At 35.9% G+C, this 23,273-nt stretch overlaps 1 protein-coding gene across 5 annotated transcripts in view; it reads left to right on the top strand.

Moving 5' to 3' along the window:
• The window catches only part of LOC139122459 (adhesion G protein-coupled receptor L2-like), a 117,918-nt gene that overhangs the window by 17,603 nt on the left and 77,042 nt on the right, over window positions 1-23,273 (top strand). Inside the window, exon 2 of one of the 5 annotated variants that reach the window (XM_070687847.1) lies at window positions 9,245-9,391. The exons of 2 other annotated variants lie outside the window; for them this stretch is intronic. The gene's annotated coding sequence lies outside the window, so the exon portion shown is untranslated. Of the gene's footprint in view, window positions 1-9,036; window positions 9,392-23,273 lie in introns of those variants that run through there. 2 more of the 5 variants (XM_070687846.1, XM_070687844.1) reach the window with 2 other exon arrangements.

The raw sequence follows: 23,273 nt of genomic DNA, 5'->3' as shown, positions 1-23,273 counted from the left end.
GTCATAGACATCATTTTGAAACTATTAACGTGAATTTCATTGTCATGGACATCATTTTGAAACTATTAACGTGAATTTCATTGTCATGGACATCATTTTGAAACTATTAACGTGAATTTCAATGTCATGGACATCATTTTGAAATTATACCTTACATATATGAACCACCACCAATTGTCTCTGAAGAGGTCAACGCCGTTAGCTGCGATTTCAAAAATGTCTCTGTATTTTAAATTAGGAATAAGAAAATTATTAATACATTTCTCATGAACATAGATTTTGATTTTGATGAATATATTCGACAAATACACGGATTCCTAAGAGCCAACAGTTCTTCCTTAACTACTTATGCTTTCATCCAAACTATAATGTACCCCGGATGTAGCTAAATATAAAATGTTCCCAGTCTGGCTCATCAAAATTACATGAATACCTTCCCCTAAAAAACCCATTCTCCTGCAAAGTTACTCAACAGTTGACTCCAATACAGTCAGGATACTGTTCATTCATATCTTTCAAAAATGTTCTGATTAATTTGCTGGCATTTTGCCTTTTCTCAAAATACTAAATTCACATTAGCTTATTAAGCATATGTCGCCCCGATCACGTGAATGTTTTCCCCTAAAATGATTATCCCGTTGAGAGTTACTTCAGACTGTCGATCATGTTATTTACTGTTTATCTGTATATGCTTTACATATTTTCACTTGTATTATTATTACTGCCTTACTGTCCGTATTTATTCATATTTAACTTTGTTATTAGTTTTTTTTTGTATGTTCATAAAACGTGAGAAAATGAAATGAGATGCCAAATTTCTAAAATTTCCATTTCCATTTTTCTGAAAAATATATGTAAATGACTGGTTGACAAATGTCAACTCAAGTTGTACTTCTAGCTATGACAACCAACTATTTCGATAACCTTATTTGATATTCCCGATAAAAAGAAGCCATTCAATTAACATTCACTGGATTTAATGTTCAGGATCTTTTCATCAAATGTGTGTTAATCGACAGCATAAAAATAGAAGTCAGTTTTTATATGACATAGTAATAGGCCGAGTAGAGTAAATAAAAGCTCGTCAACTCATTTCATTAAAGGTAAAAATGACTGCATTGTCTATCATTGTAATTTGTACTATATATTTTAGCAAAGTTTGAATTTTGAAGTCGTACCAAACTTTCACGCTAAGGGGCATAAAGTATAAAGTAGTATGCTTCACATTTACACTAAAATGATCATAATCAACGTACACGACATCAAAGTAAAACTTTTTCCCCAAAAAAGATATTTGTCAAGTGCTATCGTGTTTTGAATCCGATGTGCAAGCAGACACTTCCTGGTATTAAACAGTATATGGGTTTATACAAATTTTACCAGTCATTAAACATTGACTGTAAAAGTTATTCATGGTAAATATCTACTACATGTAAATAGCGGTAAAGTTTCAAAAGGATATAACACACAAACTCATACGAGTGAAATGAATATATCAGATGGATACGAGAAAAAAAACTATGGCAGTTATATCAAGTAAATTTGAAAGAGCAAACATTAAACACTTTTTGCAAATTTAATAATTACTTATAGAATTGCCATATCGAACCTGTAGATAATATTGATTAAACCTTATATTCACTCTATTGTGAAATAAAATCTAAGCCGTGTGTAAACGTTATGTCCTGCCACTTTCTGTCAATACGTTTCTTGAAATATCTCTCCCATGAAATAAAATTAAAATATAAGTAAGAAAACGGAGAAGAAGAGCGTTATCTACAAAGCTTTGAGGAAATATAATTTGTCCAAAGATAAAGTTGTGAAATACATACTTTGAAACTAATTCTTTCATTCTGTTTCAATTCCCTACAATTCCTCACCGTGAAAATATATTTACTGGTTGTTTCTGTGTTTGCAGGGAAATCACAAATGTAGCGTCGTAACGAGTTTAAAAACCTTTTGCAAGCTAATTATCCTTTAACATTTAAGAAGTAAATTGAACATTTAAATTGTACCAAAATCGTGCCCTCGCAATTTGTTATGTACCCTTGTCTTACCTATACTAAACCTGCATAGACTGTTGTATTTATCAGAATCCTTTACCTTTGCAGTATCTCTTACTGACCCGGCCCTAGATGCAAAGCAGATACTAACCTTACTGACCCGGGCCTAGATGCAAAGTAGATACTAACCTTACTGACCCGGGCCTAGATGCAAAGTAGACACTAACCTTACTGACCCGGGCCTAGATGCAAAGTAGACACTGACCTTACTGACCCGGCCCTGGATGCAAAGTAGACACTGACCTTAATGACCCGGCCCTGGATGCAAAGTAGACACTAACTTTACTGACCCATCCCTGGATGCAAAGTAGACACTAACTTTACTTGCCCGGCCCTAGATGCAAAGTAGACACTAACCTTACTGACCCGGGCCTAGATGCAAAGTAGACACTAACCTTACTGACCCGGGCCTAGATGCAAAGTAGACACTGACCTTAATGACCCGGCCCTGGATGCAAAGTAGACACTGACCTTAATGACCCGGCCCTGGATGCAAAGTAGACACTAACTTTACTGACCCATCCCTGGATGCAAAGTAGACACTAACTTTACTTGCCCGGCCCTAGATGCAAAGTAGACACTAACTTTACTGACCCATCCCTGGATGCAAAGTAGACACTAACTTTACTTGCCCGGCCCTAGATGCAAAGTAGACACTAACCTTACTGGCCCGGCCCTAGATGCAAAGTAGACACTAACCTTCAATTAACATTGGTTGTTCAGGTGGTAGCATAAAACGCTAAATCTAACAACAACAGAAGCAACGACGTGTGACACGTTTGTTAATTTGCGGGGAAAGATATACATCGTTGTGTTCGGTAACGCCATAAACACAGCCTGAGCAAGATTGATCATAAAATTTGTTAAAAGAAGACAAAGCTTTGAACCATGATAGTTCTCATCAGATTTATATGGCTGGGTTTTACAAATATAATCATGTCCTATAAAATCGTATAGACGACTTTCTGTCATTTGCTGCTTCGGTTTTGCAATAATTGACATTCATATTATGATTGCATAGAAGGAGAGATAAATGCTGTACGTCTATTATGTTACTCTTCGAAATTATCGTAATTAAATAATTAATTGTACCCGCAAGAAATTGACGCCATATATTCACGCATGCGCGTTGTCGCAGGTTATATATGTTACGGGAGTGACCTTCTTTAACACTGTGTTCGATGATGCAGACATTTTTGACCATTCTTGAATGGTGCTTTCGCTGCACGCTGGAACTAGGCACACATTTTATCGGTATAAGACATGTTTCATCGTACAAAAATTACTTTGAGGCCCGGATCTGATATTAATGGTCGACATGAAACAACATACAAATTATATGGACGTACTTGCTTGTTCTGAACGTGAATAAATAGAAATTGAACATGCTGTGATGAAAAGAACAAAAAAAGCTTGTCGTCATTCATGACAAGTATTGGAAAGTATCCAACATAAAGTCAATAGAACCAAAGTAATACGAAAATGCCAGTGAATATTTAATTATTGTAACAACCTTTACTAATCCACAAACATTTAATGAAGATTTATCACGTAGCTAGCGAAATATTCTGAAGGACTATGCCACACAGCCAGCATTCATATATGATCTTACAATCAAACTAGGCATTAATGCCGCAAAGAAAAACCTTATCACAATGGAAACGCTTAAAATTACGTGATACGATGAGAAAGTGTAGGGATTCTTATGGAACGTGAGTGCGTGATCTTAATTTGATGTGCGTGCAATGGTCATTAGAAACGAAATTTCGAAGCAGGACGTATTGCCTTGGAGTAGCATTATTTGTCACGCTCTGTAGTTTTTCTCTTTGAGTTTCGTGGCTGGAAAACGTGATTGTGAAAAATAAAATTCACAAACTCATTGAGAATTGGCACACAACGGTACTCCTTTCTGCAATGCCCACTTAAAAGGCTTTTTGTTCATAATCTGATTAAAGTAGTTCAACGTATCCAAACGCGAAAAGCCTATCCAATGACTACACCTTTGCTACTTTAAATACCCGGATTTATGAATTTTTGTCACGAAGGATAGCTTGTTGAATTCTCTCGATTCCCACTAGCTGTGACAGCTTAAAAACAAAGTCGCTTCCAGCAATTTCATAATTGTCCCTGAGCTCATTAGTAATAATGACACGCTCACCAATTCACGGGCACGTCATGTTATTCACTCAAATTCAATCAAGTGACCTGTGAATATCATTGTGATCGTCTGCTCACAACTTCCCGCCAATTATTATGCCTAAGATATATAGACGGAATTTGGTGTGTTGTGGTATGTATTTTGAAATCTTTCGTATTCTGCTCTCTGCCATTATCTATCCAAATATTTATACCAATTGAATAGCAAGAATTGATATCAAAATAATTGTTCTACTAGACTTTGATCAAACTGTATTCACATATTCCACTCATGTTCAATATTGAGGAAATTAGCTCTTCTGATTCGAATGAATATGGCGGCGACAACTGATCATTTTGCCATGAGGTGGAAGGAAGCTAGTTTGAGTATTGTTCTATTGTTCAAGTTGACCTCTATTTTTAAGGGTCGCCGTCTTTTTATATATTTAGTCATGTCTGTTTTCCAACTATATTGAGTTCAACCTCTTTCTCCGAGTCCAATTACGCGGCTTTCAGTTTCTCTTAATTCAATTATTATGAACTGAAAGAGGAAATGCCGTGCGAATACTCATTGGTACCAGCACAATCATTAAGTCTTGAAATACACTCAACAAAGGTGAATGCTTTCTAAGAGCGAAGAGAGTCTCTGTCTCTCTGTCTCTCTGTCTCTCTGTCTCTCTCTCTGTCTCTCTCTCTGTCTCTCTCTGTCTCTCTCTCTCTCTCTCTCTCTCTCTCATACACACACGCGCGCGCACACACACACAAACAAACAAAGTTTAAATATATACCACAATGTATTATGAGCTGTTGTTGATATTGGTAATAGGCATGTATGACATCTTTACTAAATGTAATGTCACAGACGGAAACGTTCACTTTATTGCCATCCTAATATGTATGTATGTATGTATGTATGTATGTATGTATGTATGTATGTATGTCTGTATGTCTGTATGTCTGTATATCTATCTATCTATCTATCTATCTATATCTATATCTATCTATCTATCTATCTATATATATATATATATATATATATATATATATATATATATATATATATATATATATATATTAAATACAAATTTCTTAAAGTGGAAAGTAGTAATATCTGTTACTGAAGTTTCATGTATCCTGCAATCTTCTGACAGACAGAACTAAATTTTCCACCGGTCATTACTCTCATTTTTATGGTTTGGACGTACTATTATACCGTGGTCTTAGGTGGTGTTGAAATTCGATAGATATTATTTGCTTTAGTGGCGGCATTTGAAATTTAAGGACAAACATTCAACTTTAGCGAGCACTTACTCCAATTAGTCTGAGAAATGCAATATTCTTGTAACAGTGAAGTTATTCATAATTAATGTAGATAAACCTCACTTGTGAAACAAGCGTTCTGAGTTGTGTCCAAATTCCGATACCAACACAAATTTGCTTGACCATGCAGATTTTCTCTTGACTGATCGTCACAAATGGTCTGACCCAACTTGATACATTTATAAGTTCTTGATGCAAATTTCAGACAATAAAATCCACCTATCTGATGATCGCATGAACGCATGAAACTCGAGTGATAGGTACCAAATATATTTGTTGTGTGACAGAAAAGGAAATTACGGCTGCATTTTACTTGAAAGGGAAGGTGAAACAATTCAACGACCAACATGTCCTTCACTTAATTACATACTTTGAAGTTGTAATGTGACATTTAAGTTGTATTCAAAAAAAGACCACTAGGATAACATGAATCCAACAGGAAAGTCTTTTCTTCTGTTGATATCTATATTATTCATACAATATGTCAAGCTTCTGTATATCCTTTATATAATGTGCTTCTACACTGTTCATACAATGTATCAGGCTTCTATAGGATTCAATTGGTGGAGGAACTGATTACCAAAAACGTTGTCATAAATATCCAACAAAGTCCTAAAATATAATAATGACGTCACTCTTGATCACGAGTTGTCTTTCAGAGATTAAATTCTCTGGAAGTAAACTGTTATCTCATGTGATTAATTATGTATTTTGCAATCATTCAATGCATATGAACTGAGGTTTTCCACTCGAATACGTAAAGAGATAGACATTTCCTGATGTTTGTTTGATTTTATGCATTGAAAACAGAACAAAGGGGAGGGCAAAATGCTTACAGTAAACAACGTATAAAATTAGAAAGACTTCAACATATCAATGAACTTTCGTAAATTCGTATGAACAAATGCATCCGTTATAGATTAGTCAAAATGAATTGGCTCTGTATAAAGCTACAATTGTTCATATGTTTATCTAACGGTAACAAACGGATCCAAAATTGCAACGATTTTAAGGAAAATATCTAAAAAAATTTTATAATGTTGAAGGATTTATTTGTAGAAAATCGGTAAGAAATGTTATAATGACAAATAATAGTGTTTTAACAAGATGAAAATAAAAACAGTGTAGGTCATAGGCGTACATTTCTATGATTATATTCAAGTGCTTTGCAATAAGTTACCTTGCATGGAACGACATTTATTCAAATCTTAGCTGTTGAACAGTAGTCATTGCCGTTGAAAAAAGCAATTTATCTTCGACCATTTCTGCTTTGTATTTGCGCAGTATTCCAATTGTGAATGCGTTTCGATTTGTCAACTGCAGTACACTAGAGAATTATTACTTTAACGCTGACATTTAATATTTTTCAAAAGTGTAATTGTCGTGGCGTTACTTAATAAGCTAATTTGATCAGTGTGAGAATCATTGAAATGTTAATGGTAGATGTTGGATGACTCGCTATGGATGCATATAAGAAATGTTTTACCATAAAGATTTTTTCGTCCAAAGTTCACAATTTATGCATAAGGCAGATCTAGTAGTTTAATACAGTTTACTTTCATTGAGCACTGGGATGATTTTTATTGGAAAATGAGACAGAATGCAGTCGTATTAGTGCATGTGAAATGCTATTTCTTCTGAAGTATGTGTCACTTCATCTGACAAAATAAATTATCCATATGAAGCCGTTGGTTTTTATAGTTAAAATTTCAAGTGTGTATTCTATTGATAAATATCGTGACGACGAAAACATTACATTAAACAAGAACAAAGATTCCGTTAGAGTTATGACGTCATCGATGAACGAATTGACACCATTTGAATAAGGGTCATCGACAGAAAGACACGATAGGTTTAAATCTTTGTTACTAAAACAGAGCTATGTGTACTGTACCGTGTCATAACTCATTGCAATATCCACAATCTTCACAAATTCATAGATGACCAACTGTTTCAACTGTTTTAATGCTTCAATCTGTCTTAATTATTCATATGCCTGTATATCATCAGAACAGATTCGTGTTTGATCCCCTTGCCGTTAAAAACGTTGTATAGAGTTTGCAATGTACCAAGTAAATGTACCAAAGTGTCATCTACAATAATAACCCAAGGCAATATAAACACGACACAGTCCGTTAAGTAATTCCTGGTAATTTGGGACACAAGGTATTGACAGAAAACCAAAGAAAATAAAATAGTTTCTATGTTGACAAAAACTGCCAGCCTCTGAATTTCGTAGGAAAAGAAGTCCGATCGAAAAACTGTACATCTCATCATAAATATTCGATTGCAAAAAATTGTAAAAAGCCCGATTTTTCAAAGGGACAAAGTCGGCCATTTTTTATGAATTTTGTTTGACACGAGATATTGCTTATATTGTTTGACATGTTGAAAGATACTGAATGAATGGGTGACCATGCATATATTCGACCCCGGTTTTAGACAAATTAAACGAAACCATCGCGAGAAAGAATTAATGGTCGTGACCATTTATTCATTCTCGCGATGGTTTCATTTACCATGTCTAAAGCCGGGGTCGAATATATGCATGGTCACCCATTCATTCAGTATCTTTCAACATGTCAAACAATATAAGCAATATCTCATGTCAAACAAAATTCATGAAAAATGGCCGACATTATCCCTTTAAATACAGGCCAAATTATTGCAGTAACATATTTTCAGCTTTTGTATACATTTAGAGCTTAGCAGCATACGTGCCATTCTCGGGGAAGGAGACTCAAGTATAAAGCGAAACTTAATTTACTCTAAAAGACTCAAATGGGCAAAAGAAAACAACACGATAACTTATTAAGGTCATGGCCGCAGGCATCCTTCGCTAGGGTTTAAATTTTCGATTTATAATACTTGATAATTTTTATGCAAAAGTTTATTTTAGTTGGTAAGAAAGTGAGATTAATCTCTTGTGTTGTTTATTCTAGAAATTTCACAAACATATGTTATGCAATCATGACGGTATTCATGTGACAATATCGTTTTTTAGGATTTTTAAAGAGTCGTTTGACTGTTAATATAACATGTCAACATTTCGTTTTAATGTAACAAACGTATAGTGTATTTGTAAAGTGACGCGGAGAACTGCATGTAATAAGACATAGAAAGACATTCAAGATCTCTGTCGTAAAGTTCTGTCATAAATTTTACGGAATCGGCCAAGGCTCGGATGGAGTCCTAGCCCTAATTTACTCTAATTTATAAATTCTATTTCCAATATCTTTGAGCGTTGAATAGATTCAGTAGAGGTCATGTAAGGTCAAATAAAAAAATATAGTAACAGCCATTTAACAGCATAGATTGCAAGCTAACACACTGGCAGTAAAACTCCATAAAACGTTAGGGTATATAGGCTATTTCCTTTTTAATGATGGAAACGAGAAACACAACAATGTAGTCACTCGATGGTTTCAGGAGATCCCACTTTGTACTTCCCCGACACACATTCCGATACACTAATATATGGCGTCAGCCCCTCTGGTGAGAATGGTTTGATCTAACTGTACATTGATTTTCTCACCAAGCAATGCAGGGTTATATCTGCGGATTGTTTCAATCTTACTGCATGTTCTCCTGTAACAGAAATCTCGCAAAATATCCGTTGAGTTTGAGTTCTTCCCGGATCTTTATTCCTCTCCAGCAATTGAGGTGATCATTTGGCATATCTGACTCCTTGAATAATCCACACACTGTTTGTGCAACATTTCCAGGCAGTTACTAAGCGGCGAAATTCAATTGTTCCCGTCTTACTGCAAATTGTACTGGTTTTGAACGACTAATCAACATTGTCAGGGCCCGAAGGGACAGCTCAATTCTCAAGGATACTTAAACCGATGACAGAAGTTCCTTGGCGACTGGTGAGTATCTTTGATATGTAACTGTCCCTGTGTGCATATCTATGCACATTAATCTCTTCTCCATGTAAGATATCTCTACCACACAAAATATCCATTCTCTTCCCGTCCGTGTCTACTCTCAGCTGAATTGTGTGTACTTTCATATAGTATGGTAATTACGCATCCTTAAGCAATGACCTGTAAAATATTTTAAATATGAATGATTTTATTGTTCTCATCACTAAAATAGGCCAAATCCATATATATGTATGCCGTGTATGTCACACAATGTACCAGGCCTGAATTTTTCACGGTTATTTCCCTGTATTGTCGCCAAGGTTTCGTGCATGATCGATTCAGTGGTTTGTCCAGACAATGAGTGTACAAAATGACATCGTTGAATCCAGTGAAGCAGCTTTAGCCTGTATAATACTCAAGTGTCTTACTTGCAATATTTTATCAAATATTGCTTTCCAGTTTGAGATTTCATCGCCTCGTTTTCATGAATTATGTTCGGTAACGTAGTCCCCGTTTTCATCTTCATCGTCATTATTCATAAGCCAACTTAACACGAACAAATCCAATGATCTAGAGGTAAAGTGCTCCACAGACGGATTTTACCATATTTTCAAATTCTGCGATGACGTTTATCGGCAGAACGTTGAGTCTAGTCTGCACCAGAATTTGCTACTGTTTCTCTAACAACCCAGGGGAAGGCAAAACCTATCTACCCGCCGCATGGCTAAGGAATTTTCTAATTCAGTTGGGGACAAATATATTCATTGCAGAGAAGTTATTGTCAATCTGTCCAATTTAATTATGTAACTCTAGCCGAATCGATTATTTCTGTGCCTAAGTGGTGTTGATTGCCAGTTTTCACAAGAGAGAGACTGAAACCTGACCTACACCGTCTCTCTAACTTAGGCCAAAAAAAAAAAAAGAAATGTTTCTGGTCAGGCCTTTCTTTAAAAAATGGTGCGGCGACCGCGTTTTTTTTTTTTTTTTTTTTTTCCTCCTCAAGGGAGGGAGCAGGGTCAGTTAAAGCGCCAAAGCTTAGCGGCCAATTTGCATAATCATTTGCATATCATTAATTTATATTTGCATATGGATGTAAGCTTGCACATGCATCCACACATACATGTACACTCACAACAAAATGCAATGGTAACACAAAAGTGTGCAGTTTGAACATCATGGAAAATCTTTATTACACTTAAATAAATCATCGCAGTATTGTAATTACAATTAAAACAGAAGATTCAGATTGAAACTTTGAGAGCAAGAAATGGTTCGTCTGATTGGAGTTTCATTAATACATATATTGCTAATAAATTGTCAAAACTTGCCAACAAAGAGGAAAATTCACAAGTTTAAGCTTTACACAATTCAAATGCAACTGAATTTTATATCATTTTTGAACGACAAACACCGCGAATAATTTTTCATCACGGGGATAGATTTCAACCAGCGGCCCCCCCCCCCCCCCCCCCCCCACATAACTTCTACTTCCACTGGATATCGTCGTTCGATTCTTGATTTTAAAAATACCACAAAGATGATCACAAGACATGAACTAAGTACAACTAGAATCCCTCGAAAATCAGGTGTAAAATCTTTCAGAGAACGTGTCAGAGTGGAACCACACGCGACGCCAGGATCAATGTCAACACGTTATGAACCTGTCGACCAACATGGCCGCCGCCATATTGAATTTATGCAATGTGAACTCGATCGCGATCGTGATCGTACTCAGACAAAACTCATCGTTGTACAATCATAATCAACCTCACCAGTCAACTCTTGTTTCTTTTGCGGTCCATTTCGTTGATCAAAGCATGGGAATGTGATCAAAGGCCCTGCTAGTGCTACACCGCCTACCTCTGTGAACACTTGTCCGCGATGTATACTGTCTTTGTTGGTCGTAATAGTCGTTCTGGAATGAAAATTTGTGAACAACCCAGCCGATTCTTCTATTGTTTTAACGTTCCTCTCAACACTTCCTGACAACTTATCTGATGCATACCATACTTCACACCTTCAACTCTTTCACCAGGTTAAAAGTTGCAGTGAGCGCTTATGTGTAGACAATGCAGGCATCACTGGTAGCTACGCAGAGCGTGTGAACTAAGAATGGCGGGAATATTTTAAAGCGTAGCGGGGAGAATCAAAGCGTAGCGGGGGGGGGGGGGGATGCGAAAGCGTAGCGGGACCGCTATGGCCTGGGGATAACACTGAGTTTTGTAGTTTTATCAATATAGTAACATTTAAACTGTTCATGCAGTCACTGATCATGTGCCCCAAAGAATTTCTTTCTCTTCAGCCGTTTTGGTTTGGTGTTATAGTAATCAGTATGTAGTTTGCCACAGCCGCCGGCCTCAACCAGGAAAAAAAAGGGTGACGCGCTGTTGTTCAAGTGACGCGCGCGCTGACCAGAAACATTTCTTTTTTTTTTTTTGGCCTTAGCTTGAACACACGTCACACCGAGAAGCTAGCGTCTTTGCACAGCATTGGTGTCAGATGGCAATTTAAAAGTAGATCAACATGCAACATCATAGAATTTTTCAGATTCTTGCCGCAAAAAGCCGTCCAACTTATTTATAAGACTTTGACCCGACATTTTTGTCGCGCACGAAAACATAAAGAATGCTCATTCTAATCCAAGAGGAACATTCTACGGGGATCAAAACTCAAGCGAGAGTTGTTCCGATGAGCACGTTGCTTCAAGTAAAAGCTTTTGCTAGATAAATTACCAGTGACCACTTTTGAGCGTGGAAAATATTGAGATAATGATGTTTGTGATGAGAACGTTTATTGTGATTCCTTGTGCTATTCATGGTGATGCTGTCATCGGTTGCCATAGTAACGCCTTAATAGTCCTCTGCTAATGCCAATGACTTATCAGTGAGTTGATTTTACGGGTGAGTTGTCATAGCAAGACAGGTCACACCGTCAAAATGTTATTACAGAGAAGCGATCACCGAACAAATTAGCCGTGTTGACGAAACTTAACAATTCACAAATTAGTATTTGATTTATCTTGCTCTCCCACTAATATCAACCGCGCCATAACAACGAAGACGGTCATTCTACTCTCATAGCCTATCCAGCTCCCTAGGCCTTAAAAAAGGAAAACTATCTAATTTTAACTCAAGATCTCGATAGAAAACAGCACGTGGTCAATGCATGTTCAAATAACCATGTTATAGTGGAGTAAAAAAAGGTTTGCACAGTTCCCTCTAGCTGAACAATCATTAAATGAAGTCGCCCGGACATTCCTGACCCAGCGGGCGAATTTAATATCAAATTTGCTGAGAGAGCGATGTGCAACGCTCTTTCTCCGTTTTGTATTTGGATACCAGCCCGCAAAACCGATATAAACACTTTGCTTTCCTGTAACATGGAGATGGACTATCTGTTTCTCCTCGAGTCAAAGAAAGTCTTGTACCAAACCAATGTTGAGAAACGTAGAGTTTCTTTTCAGCAAAACCAATGCATATTGAAATTGTAGCAATTATCAACATTTCAAACCATTACGCCATCTCTCGTTTGCTATGTAATAATAACAACATAATTCAAAGAGTACACATTCAGCCTATCATCCCAAAATATTGGCAAGTTTCGTTACATTTTTTATGTTCACATAACTATTACTGGACGTGCTCGCCAGCTTAAAAACTTTATAACTTGAAAATACATGCTTTCACATCAATGTATTCAAATAAACCTTTTCATTTGTTTAATTAATCGATACTTTCCCCGAAAGATCTTCAAACGAAACTGCATGTCACCATTTCAGCACCGGTAAATATTCCACGATCAATTAAAAATGTACGTGTTTTGAATTAACTTTCACGAATAGGGTACTGAAACGATGATGAGTAGTATGTATGGATCGATTCTTGCATGTGTGAGAAACACATCATGTTCATAAAGGACGAGTACTGATAACTGTCTTCAATTAAGTTCTCCAGTGTTGCTCTTCCAAAGTGATCACGTGGATTTGAAAGCCACATTCTGTTAGTAACAGACAGATTGAAGCCAGAAACATGTCTGATTTCCGACTTTTATTAATTTCTGTTCATCCATGAGTGTATCGTTCACTGATATTCTGTTTGTTGATATGTTTGTATTTTTTGAGGAAATTCGCTTGGGCCAGGTTTAATTTGATTGACAAATGTATTGCGTAGAAGAGAAAACAAAGTCCAGCGTCAAAACTTCATCGTATTTCTGTTGCTGAGGGTGACTTTGTAAATGGAATAACAGATTAATGCACATTTATGACAAGGGATCATGATCATTTACAGAAGCTTCGTCAACCCTGAAAATTTTCCTCCTCTTCCTCCTCCTCATCATTATCATCATCATTATCATCATCATCATCATCATCATCATCATCCGTCATCGATGTCAGTATATGGTTTTTGTTATCTTTCTCGATTCAGAGTATGGATCACATGTTTGAGAGTTATTGATTATTTTGACGGAAAGAAATTGTGAACGAAGGAGAAATTACTAGACACATCACAATTAATGATGGTGTTGAAAAGTAGGCATTTGTATGAAAGTGTTAAGAACAGGAGAAGTATTCTGTCATTTGTCTATTCGTGACCCTTAGATATAGGATTGAGTACAATTGATATATGCCAGCGATTGGCCTTAATACAAGAATTGAGACATCATACAGTCGAGCGATCTTTTGAGACAGCACTTAGTCCATCAAAAAGTGATTAGAGAGAGTTCACTTACTGATGAGGTGTTCTGCATGGCCACACTGATTACTGTTATTCCTAAAACCAAGTAACGAGTTTGACATTGTGAACACTTTCATTACTGTCTCCACAGTTAGCATACTAATAAAATTAAGAGAGAAAAGAAACATTATAATGGGCGAGTATCACTGATTTTACACGTTCATGACATCAGCCCAAGATAAACAAGCGAAGGTAATGATTTTCTTTGGAGACGATTGACTGGCCATGGCAGTTGCTTTGTAATTAAATGTCTGATGTGAATGGACGTCTTCAGCAAAGCGTAGGATTTTCAGCAAGAAGCCATAAGCTTTCATGAAATCTTGGGAGATTTATTGCAAACACTCATTGTAAATTGTTTTTGAATTATTTCTGGATTTCGAAATTTGTCATAATAATATTGTACATAGGATATACAGCTGGACACAATTAAAATCCGCTGGAAATAGCCGGGGTATGTAATTTGATTTACATATGTACTGTATATGGTGTCAAATCATTGTGTTAAAATGGCAACAATTCATTTGGAAGGCGGGAACATGCAGTTCCCAATTATACTATGTCTTTTCTATCGCTTGAATTTGAATATCTAATTTCTTTTCTTTTCTTTTTTTTAATCAGTCAATGTATGTACCATCCGATTTCTCAAGTCAAATTGTCTCAGGTGAACGACCTGTATCTGCATACAAAGCGTAAAGGCCAAACGGAACTGTTTATTCAATTATTTCACATGTGATTCGAAACTTCATAATACTCCCTTGTTACCTCATTCGCAACCAGTAAAAGAAGTTTGCATTTTACTGGGAATAGTTATTTGTCTCTTTGATACATCTTCACTATCATATTAATCATTCTTCAACTACAGATATCAATGATCGATCAAAAAGAAGCGAAATTGTTCTGTTGACGTCTGCAGTTGCTCATCGCCGATCCGTTTGACGTCATGTCATTTGGTATCTAGTACATGGGATAGATTTTACGGTGTACATAATCGATAGCTGGCTTTCAAGCCGGCAATTTGGCAACGAGTTCATCATACGTCCTCCATCTTGAGTCCTTCTCGTCAACCTATTCAAATATCCTTTCAACGAAGACACACCTCGGTACAGACCTTCACAGGTGCTTATATTTATCTCAAACAGTTGATACTTTGAGCAGGAAAATGTTTGTCCCGTAACACGACTGATGTTATTGCAGCTTGAAAAAGTGGGATTTTTTGTATCATCTATGTTTGTTTACAAAAAGAAAGATAGCAATTTATTTATACATGTCTTCGTAATCCCAAAAATGCAAATTTCGGATGACCAACCTCCATGATTTTCAGGTGAAAGCTATCCCCTAAGTTCTTAAATCCATTTGTGTTTGTTCTTTCGAAGTAACAGTATAAATGAGTGAGTAACATGCAAAGGCAATAGTTGAGGTCTCTGTGCTTATGAAGTACCATCTAAGGGAGTCGTCATTTATTATGAGTAGGGGGCGGAGCGGGAGAAATTGAGGTTTGTCCATCGTGCAAAATATGACCATCCCCTTGATGCCCCATTCTAAAATATGACCCTCCCGCCTGATGCTCCTTTCTAAAATGTGACCCTCCCCTCTATCCCCTGAAATTCAAAAATCAAATTTCTTGTAGGTTGTGGGTTCGCACCCGATTGAAAATACCGTATATTGTACACATATGCACTTGTAACCACTTATTCTTAATGTTATGTAAATTAGACAGTATATTTGTTACTTTACGGAAATTTTTATGTTTAAATGTATGAACAGAATCTGTCCACAATATTTATCTAGCTTATTTACTCTCAACCGCAATGTCCATGATAATACTACACGGCATGCGTATCGGAAGGACTGTTGTTTGCCAAGATGTATTTCAAAAGCTGGTCTACGTTGGTTTCACTTCCAAGGGTTCTAAGTGTGCAATGCCTGACCTACAGATATCAAAGTACTGGCCATTATACCTTCAAATGTAACTTGAAAGACTATATCAGAAGGAATATTCCCCTGTAGTTTCTCTCTTCTTGCATGTATTTCTGTGATCTGTAGTTCTTCATTTTTTTCTGAATGAGCCCCGATGAAAATTACAGTATAGTAAGTCGGCCCTCAATAAAAGTGTAAAGAAATGAAAATAAATTCTAATAAATTACATTAATATCAATTATCCGATGTCTATTAATGCACAGACATTGCTAGTTTTATATCAGAAAATTATTCATAGTTTTCATATTTATTGGAAAATAATATCCATAGTTTTCTCATACAGTCTTATGTAAAGTGAATCCCCATTTCCGGTTAAATTCCAAATTCAAATTTCTTGTACACACATGCACTTGTAACCACCCTATTCTAATGAAGTACATTTATATCAATTATCAAATATCTATAGATGAACAAATATTGCTAGTTTAATATTGGAAAAAAATGTTCCGATTTTTCTCATAGACTACCATGTATAGTGAATCAACATTTCTTGTACAAACATGCACGTTTTACCTCCCACCTCAAGCAAAGTACATAAACATAAGTATTGATATAGCTTGTTTTGTAGGGCAAAATTGTTAATAATTTGCCCTATCGACTCAGGTGTGTTTTATGATTTGATATTTTTGGACAAAGCACTATAATATTGGCCACATCTTGGATTAAAATAGTTGTGCAAAAATGGTGAAAGCAAGGCAAGATTAAAAGAGATTTTTTATTCCTAATTGCACAGTGTTCATTCGTTGGATTAAGTCGTGTATATTGTTTCGCAATATTTGAGCATAGGGATGCCACTCATTTCCATGACCAAATTATCAGGTTTTGATTTACATTTTCCAAGATATAATAAATATTTTATTTTCACAATCGATGATGAATATCACTATGTTTGACTTTTAAACACAGACTGGACCTTTTGAAAGTAGATGTAACATCAGTACACATTGACGTAGTTTGTTCAAGCAGTTCAATTGTTTTGTCAAGTTAGTGACGATAACGATCACATTCCCGAACCATAAATGACAGCGTAGAATTTCTTATTAGAATGTCTACTCTTAGTCCAAAATGTATTGTTTGTAAAGCCTTCTTGTCGGTATATTGGGAAGATGTGATTTGATGATTTACCAAACTACATGTTCCTTTGTTAACATCTTATTAATTTTACACATACTTTCTCTCATCATTAACATTGTTGTTTAGGGTCTATGATGAATGGAGCCTCGATGAAAATTACTCATTGAGTAACTCGACCGCTGATTAAAAGTATAAATCAATCAATCAATCAATCAATCAATCAATCAATCAATCAATCAATCAATCAATCAATCAATAAATAAATAAATAAATAAATAAATAAATAAATAAATAAATAAATAAATAAATAAAAGGTACAATGAATATGATACATTGTCTTGAACCATTCGTCTAACGCTTTTGTTTACTAACTTGTTTTCATTGACAATGGAATGAACGTAAGTATAATCTTAAGACATGCAGTTGTTTATAGTTGGATACACATTCATTATTTTGACTGTAGATTGGTCTTGAAAAATGAAATCCCCTCTTCAATTTTGTCTTGTCGATACTAAGATACAGTCGCAAAAATACTAAAATATGATACAACAAATTTATGTACAAATCTGTCTGTATCGGCTGAAACGTTATTCCATTAACGTAAAACTTGAGGAATGGTCATGTATCACTCGTTACCTGGCGAGCAGAGCAGTTTTGGTCTTGTTAGTTTCTTTGTCTTGTAACTTTCCCATTCATTACCATTCTCTGCCGTTTCAATTAGAACCATCAACTCCCCGCAGATCGAAGAGAGTCACACTAACGGCGGCCAATCAGCAACTGCCATTTATGTGAACTATTTCGATCAGTGGGGTATCTCATACATGAATTGGAGTGTAAACGTAATTGGACGTCATGGCGTTTTCGAAATCCTCACCAATTCATGTTGTCTTACTCAACCCTGCCACATTCTCTCATTAATTTAATGTGAGTGAAGGCCGCTTTTAAGGACTGCCTGTTATTTGACTGTCCGTCTCGTTATACTGGCTGTCACTTTCAACACAACAACCGTTACTCACATTTCATGGCTTTTTCAATGAACTTTCCCATAACCTGAGACATATATTGAAAGAATCAATACATAATTTTAAATCGTTCGAAAAAAATACCCCCAAAAGACCAAAAAAATCCTCGAAATTCAAACGCGGTTCATTCCAGTATTTCCAACGTAAACTGTTACTGTTTTTTTTAACATCAGCATTTTAACAGTGGTTTCCTTTTAGTAATTGTCTAATTGTCAGCTATATTTCAACGAATTTATATTGATATTCCTGGGTGTATTAATGAAGCTTTCTGCGTAGCACATGGTTGTACAGCCAATTGATTGCAATGACAAAGGTACAATGCGATTTAGATAGAACATAGAGGATGAAACCAGGTTGCTTCAGCTTTTTTGTAGGATGCAGTGTTTTAGGTTCAAAAGTGATGTATGACTGCAAACTAGTACTGTGATAAAAACCGCTGCAAAATAATTATCCGCAGGGATATTTTGATGTCGCCGACATTTGAAAATTAACAATCCAAACAAAAGCAACCATTTACATTCTACCGCTGTAATTGAATACCGCTGATATTTCATAGCTCGCATTGAATACAGCGACCGAGAAGACTTGGTGAATCGCCTCAAAATTTATCAAAACACCAGGAAGTACGTCATATTTTACGTAGTTATATGCGCGTACTATGCTTTCATGACAAACTGTGTCTCCGGAATTAAGACAATTATTGAGAAATAAATTTACATGTTCAGCAATGTCTCCTAGAGTAACAGATTTCTTTTATTTGGGAGTCAAAGATCAAACACGAAAAAAGCTGGATTTTTACAAAATGAGTAAAAGAGTAAAAATAGAATAAAAATTCAGTGAAAAACGGGACACTGATCTTAAACCCTAGCATACAAATGAAGAGTGGGTGAGCTTAATTATCAAGCAACATACACTTGAGACCAATGTAAACTTTAGAGCTTTTGTATCAATTACTACAGAGAAACACTTACTGGGTGACATTTCATGTCAAAACACTTACGGGGTGACATATCATGTCAAAACACTTACTGGGTGACATTTCATGTCAAAACACTTACAGGGTGACATATCATGTCAAAACACTTACAGGGAGACATTTCATGTCAAAGCACTTACAGGGTGACATATCATGTCAAAACACTTACTCGGTGACATTTCATGTCAAAGCACTTACAGGGTGACATATCATGTCAAAGCACTTACAGGGTGACATTTCATGTCAAAGCACCTACAGGATGACATATCATGTCAAAACACTTACTCGGTGACATTTCATGTCAAAGCACTTACAGGGTGACATATCATGTCAAAACACTTACTCGGTCACATTTCATGTCAAAACACTTACTCGGTGACATTTCATGTCAAAACACTTACTCGGTGACATTTCATGTCAAAGCACTTACAGGGTGACATATCATGACAAAACACTTACAGGGTGACATATCATGACAAAACACTTACTGGGTGACATTTCATGTCAAAGCACTTACAGGGTGACATATCATGTCAAAACACTTACTCGGTGACATTTCATGTCAAAGCACTTACAGGGTGACATATCATGTCAAAACACTTACAGGGTGACATTTCATGTCAAAGCACCTACAGGATGACATATCATGTCAAAACACTTACTCGGTGACATTTCATGTCAAAGCACTTACAGGGTGACATATCATGTCAAAACACTTACTCGGTCACATTTCATGTCAAAACACTTACTCGGTCACATTTCATGTCAAAACACTTACTCGGTCACATTTCATGTCAAAACACTTACAGGGTGACATATCATGTCAAAGCACTTACAGGGTGACATATCATGACAAAGCACTTACAGGGTGACATATCATGTCAAAACACTTACTGGGTGACATTTCATGTCAAAACACTTACTCGGTGACATATCATGACAAAGCACTTACAGGGTGACATATCATGACAAAGCACTTACTGGGTGACATTTCATGTAAAAACACTTACTAGGTTACACATTACAGGGTGACATTTCATGTCAAAGCACTTACAGGGTGACATATCATGTCAAAACACTTACTCGGTGACATATCATGACAAAGCACTTACAGGGTGACATTTCATGACAAAACACTTACTGGGTGACATTTCATGCCAAAACATTACACCATTTCCCTCTCTTATATTTACAATGACACTTAACTAATGTTTAAACACTGACAATTTGTAACTTCGTTATGTAAAAGCATTTGTCAGTGTCAATTAGCGACACAACGTACATTAAAGATCATTCAAATCGAATAACAGCATAGTTTTCCAAATCTACCTTAATTAAATGACAGGAGATTCTAGAGCGTTTCGTATGAAAGCAATTTGCATTCACTTTTGAGAAAAACAATTAAATTGATAGACATTTTTATTAAACTGATAGTTTACCGAAATAATATTGATGATTCAAAAAAAAGAATTAATTCTCTACAGCAGATTGTACATTAAGATTAAATGATCAGGGCGACATAATTTACATTTAAATAGAATTGGGAAAGTCCAATATATGCTCTGATAATATTACGTACAACTTGTTGAATGCACTAGAACTGTTCATGTACTAACTAATACCACGTCATTGTTTGCATATTTAGTTGTTGTTAGTATGTTTTGGTGACCCGATACCACACAGTTGCTTCAAGTACATTTTATTCCTTTTTATACTTTATATACTTTGATGATGATGTCGTAAAGCAGATTGATTTGGATATGAATTTATTTGTCCTGTCCTTGTGTCGAATGTAACTCTTGTGACGTTACTGTTGAGGCAACTTGTTAATGATGTATATTTTACATGTGTGAATGGTATTTAATAGAATTGCCCAAGGCAAACACACACATACACAGACATACACACACAAACTTTATCTACTATTTCAGCACCATATTTTCATCAACATGCCAGGGGTTAGAGGTGATAGTATAGAATGAATACGAACTTCTCCAACTGATTATAAGCATACACCCTATCACTATTTCAAAACACTTTTGCTCAGAAAATCCGCTATTTCAATTTATATGAATGGACACTTCACCAAGGCTCAGGTAGTTTGAAATTCGTAAGTTTGATTAAGGGCAAAAGGACTGAAAACGAACTTTTCCTGATTCACTCAATCAACGTAGGTCGTGTTGCTAATTTTAAATATGCAACTAGTCAGTCTTTTAAAATATGTTTTCAATGAAATATTTGTCGACTTGTACACCTTTAATAAAACACGTGTGCCACACTATGGATTTTTTATGTTTCCATAAACATGACCTTTTTTGATTAAATTATTTATCATCATGACTCAATTAATTAATGTTATTTCTGTCTGTATCAAGGAAAAAGGAGAGTGGAAATGGAACATTAGTATAAAATATTTAAGTAAGCTTAATTTTCAAACTGAACGATAAAATTGTAATTTTTAAAAATGTCGATTTTCCTGATCGGATTGCATCACTACACATTGCCACAAACGGTTATAACTATTCAAAGTCAGCCTTTCAACAACAAATTTTGGACAGTCTCGAAAAATCAAAACCCAAAATAGCAGACAGAAATCATTAAATTATTTACTAACATTAAAGATAACCGTATTCCAAATTATTCGTAAAATCTAACTTTATCTCTTCATGTTTAAAAACCGGCTTATTGAAATTAAGTAATAAAATTCATTCGGTAGTTGATACAGTTAACTCGCTTTAAAGCAATCCAAGCCATGTAATCAAAACAAGACATCCCATGAATTGAGTTCTGATATAAAACATACTCTACTCACACAGATTTATTAGTATAATCTCCATATGTCTGTAACTTCATGTTTCAGGCTAAGCAAGATTTTCAAGTTAAGTTACTCAGCAAATCTCAGAGCGTAATCTCAGTTCATGAAAGATTTTCCGGCAACAAATCGTAATTGCAGAGTTTCGATGTTAGTAGTCACTGTTTTGACTTGTAAAGAGCCTATTTATCTGGCAAAGTTTGATCACACACGACAATCCATGAGTCCCCACAGTGACGTTAGATTGAATTAAAACGAATGAAAATCTGTAGTGAGTACCGTATATTGCAAATGAACCATTTGTTTTTCACATAAGCTTAACCTCAAGTGGTAAATTAGGTCTTCCTCTCGGGTAAACTATTCGAAAGACTTTAGGGAGTAAGACATGCTGTATTGGTTTACACCCAGTACAAAATCATATTACTGCACATTCATTCACGAAATTTAACAAATTCGACTCAATTCACCGGCTTGAATCACTGTTCTACACGTCTGGCAACGAAAACAACATCGACCGTAAGTTGCAATGCAAGTAATGTTTTACAAATTACTGTACGTAAGCGCAAATCACTATGGCGATATTTCTTGCAAACTCATGCAGAAACAGTAGACCTTTCACAAGGATATATTGAACATTTAGCAATAGCTTGCCATATATCGCGATGACTCGTAAACCATACGATATGGGTACATACGCACAGGCAAACGTTCCGTGATATTACTCTGACAAATGCAAAAGCTTTCATTAATTTCACTTCCTGAATTACACACGATTCAGAAACAAAGCAGTGACGGCTCACAAACAGTTGAAGGCAATTGAACAGCCATGGCTTACCCGAAGGTTGGCTGTAAGCTTAGTAATGATGGTACGCTTAATGCATGAGTGGAAAGCAAGAAGTCACCGCGCATCTCACGGTTGGCCCAAAACCATAGAACGGAAACATAGTCAGTGGTAGCTGCCTTGGGATTTAGTCATAAGATTTTTGAAATTTGCATTAGTCTCTTCCAATGCCATATACGTTTCTTCATTTGCACATGACGATTTTTATCACCTGAAGGAATTGAGAGCGTTCCTTTTCTATTTCTCTTCAATGTGCAATATGTCGTTGGGGTAGAGGTTTTAGATTTCATTTCCGGTGACGCGTTTCATGTCAAAGGCCAATTGTTGAAGAGCTACTGTACATGCTGTAATGTTTTATGAACTCCATTTCCAACCGCAGTATTCGAATACCCGAGTCAAGACATGACATTGTAGTGGTACAGAAACGCTGTCAGTGACCTGCCTGTTTAT

This window comes from Ptychodera flava, chromosome 22, assembly GCF_041260155.1.
Source record: "Ptychodera flava strain L36383 chromosome 22, AS_Pfla_20210202, whole genome shotgun sequence".
In the NCBI taxonomy this organism is placed as follows: domain Eukaryota; kingdom Metazoa; phylum Hemichordata; class Enteropneusta; family Ptychoderidae; genus Ptychodera; species Ptychodera flava.
The sequence above is the reverse complement of the archived record's forward strand: the minus strand, read 5'-3'. Positions and strand labels throughout refer to the sequence as shown.